The 2,793-nt window shown below is 36.4% G+C and overlaps 1 long non-coding RNA gene across 1 annotated transcript; it reads left to right on the top strand.

Annotated features, from left to right (window-relative positions):
• Positions 1-1,342: 1,342 nt before the first annotated feature.
• LOC141623100 (uncharacterized) lies at positions 1,343-2,793 on the top strand. The gene is made up of 2 exons (XR_012533199.1): positions 1,343-1,918; positions 1,976-2,793. It is a non-coding gene; the product is annotated as an uncharacterized LOC141623100 (long non-coding RNA).

Below are 2,793 nucleotides of genomic sequence, written 5' to 3'. Positions count from 1 at the left end.
ACGAAGAAACAGAACACTGTGTCTCTTTCTTCCGCTGAGGCAGAGTATCGGTCTATGGCCGCTGCGACATGTGAGATTAAATGGTTACGGGGTTTGTTAAAGTTTCTGGGTGTTTCTGTTTCTAGTCCAGCTATTTTACGATGTGATAGCCAGTCTGCATTGTCTCTTGCTCGGAATCCTGTGTTTCACGCTCGTACTAAACATATCGAAGTGGATTGTCATTTTGTACGAGATGCTATTCGCGAGGGTATTATTTGTCCAACGTATGTTCATACATCAGCACAATTGGATGATTTGCTTACCAAAGCTCTTGGTGTTCGCCAGTTCGAGTTGTTAATGTCCAAGTTGGGTGTGGTTGATCCCCATTCTCCAACTTGAGGGGGGTGTTACGGAAATAATGTGTAATATGGTATAGTATTATTTCATGTATAGTTTATTGTGTCTTGTGATTATTCGATTTCCTAATATTGTCGAGTTGTCTTAGTATATATACGTTGTAATATCCATGTCAAGGAATACACAGAAATATATTTCCACAAAATCTTTTGTTACCAACTGCGTTTAACTATTAAAAACAAATATTTCGCAAAACATTTTATGATTCATCATCTTTCAGCATGAAGGCAATGATTATTCATGCTATAAATGTTTTGGTTTTAATATAATTTTAGATAAAATATATTCTTAATCTAAGTTTCTAATACTACATTTGTCGTAGCAGTACGCCAGTACATGTGCTACATGAAAAGGCTGAGAATTTAAAATTTTCTCAATTTACTCTACACAAATTTAAAAATGAATTAAGTATTTCAATATACCCAATGTTAGGCTGAGAAATTGCAAGAAGTTACTATCATATGATGAATTGATGATGCAGATAACACTACCCAAAGTTAATTTATTTTCATCATTATTAATTTCTAAATCAAGTCAACCATTATAGCAACACATCATGACCTAATTACTCAATTACGTAGCTAAACGCACTGGTAATTAAATTGATAAGCTATTGAAACAGTAAAAAACAATAGTCCCGACTAGGCGGGGAAGCCATTTTCCCGCTTCAAAAAAAAAAAAAAAAAAAAAACAATAGTCAACAGTTCTCTTATCAAACTATGGACCATATAATAAAAATGGATAAAATATTAAAATTGCACCAATCTACTGCCCTCCATTATTGACTTGTTAATCAGTAAAGGATGCGCCGATTTGAAACCGTTTAGAGACTATATTAGACTAATTATTAGGAATAATAAAATGATAAGTAGACTAATTCCAAATGTAATCAACCAATAAAATTAATGAAATCCACCTCAATACAACGTGTTTGAAACACCTCACCCATGCCCATCTACCTCATCCAATGCTCATCACTCACCAATTCACCACCCGCCACTCATTCCACATATTCAGGGGCGGATTTGCGGGGGGAAAAGTGAGGGCACGTGCCCTCACGTGAAGAAAAAACAAAAAAAACTGAAAATCTGAAAAAAAAAAAAGAGGAGAGGCGCTATAGAATACCACGTAAAGATACTCTATTCTATACAAAATAAAACAAAACCAATATCCAAAATACGACCACCTTACCGCCGCCCACCTCCGGCCTTCCACCTTACCGTCGGCTTACTCCTCACCTCCGGCCTTAATCCTGCCGTAGTGCCGCCCTGGGTAGTGGGTAAGTAATTTTTTTTCGCCCAAATTCGATTCTTGAGCATTTGATTGATTGAATATTTGGTTCATTAATTTGTTAATTGTTCTTATTAGTTTGTTAATCTATTTCTCTATTTGTGTAATTGTAGATTTGGGTTAGTTTAGATTGAATGATTGGTTAATTATCTCATTTTTCTCAAACCCTAAATCAATCACTCACTTAGCAATTAATTTCGATTCGTAGGATACTTGTTTGAGTTCAATTTATGTATATTGGGTAATTATAGAGGCGTTTGGCCCCGCCTTCTTTAGTGCCATCAGGTAGGTTTTGTAGTAATTGATTCTCTTCATATCATGCCTTCCTTGTGAAAGTCGCACATTTCCTGCATCACTCATGCCTGCATTTTGGTTTCACATACATCAATGTTTAAGTATTTCCATCTTTTGGGTAAAATGAACCAAGGGTGTTGAGTCCTCCGGACAGCAGAGGTAGGGTAGGGGAGGGCTAACAGAGGCGCTTGGCCCCGCTGAATAATAGACCGTGGGATTTCCGTAAAGCTCTTTTACATAAGTAATAGCCTTGTATAAACCCCATAGTACCTCATTTAGCCAATAAGAGTTTGCCTGCCAATTCAACAAGAAACGAATACAGAAGAAAACCAAGGATAAGCATGTAATTTTAGTACTGTGGGTTATTGATTGATGTATAATTACAAGTAATGAGATGGAAGTGTGAGTATCATAGAGGCGAATCCAGCATTCCAGTCATTTCGGTAGCCGGGCGTCTTAGACTTGCTTCCCAAAGGTGGATTGAAGATATAGTAAGATGTGGGTTGGTGTTTCGCCTCTTAATTGCATTAGTTTTGCTTGGTGTTTCGCCTCTTAGTTGCATTTATTTCGTTGTCGTTTATTTATTATCTAAGATTAATGTGAATGATATGGCTGTGTTCAAGTTTTGACCGTTCTTGTCCGCTACAACTTTACAATTCTACGCTCATGTGAGGTACATTCTATCGCCGAAAATGGATATGCCCTCTAGAATAATGGACTTAGGTTTGTTGGTATTTGGTTTAGAGTTTTTGGTATATATGTATTGACAATGTTAGAATTTTAATGTATAAATGTTGTCCGCAATTTTTTTTT

This window comes from Silene latifolia, chromosome X, assembly GCF_048544455.1.
Source record: "Silene latifolia isolate original U9 population chromosome X, ASM4854445v1, whole genome shotgun sequence".
Taxonomy (NCBI): domain Eukaryota; kingdom Viridiplantae; phylum Streptophyta; class Magnoliopsida; order Caryophyllales; family Caryophyllaceae; genus Silene; species Silene latifolia.
Note: the sequence above shows the minus strand (reverse complement) of the source record. Positions and strands in the feature narration are given on the sequence as shown.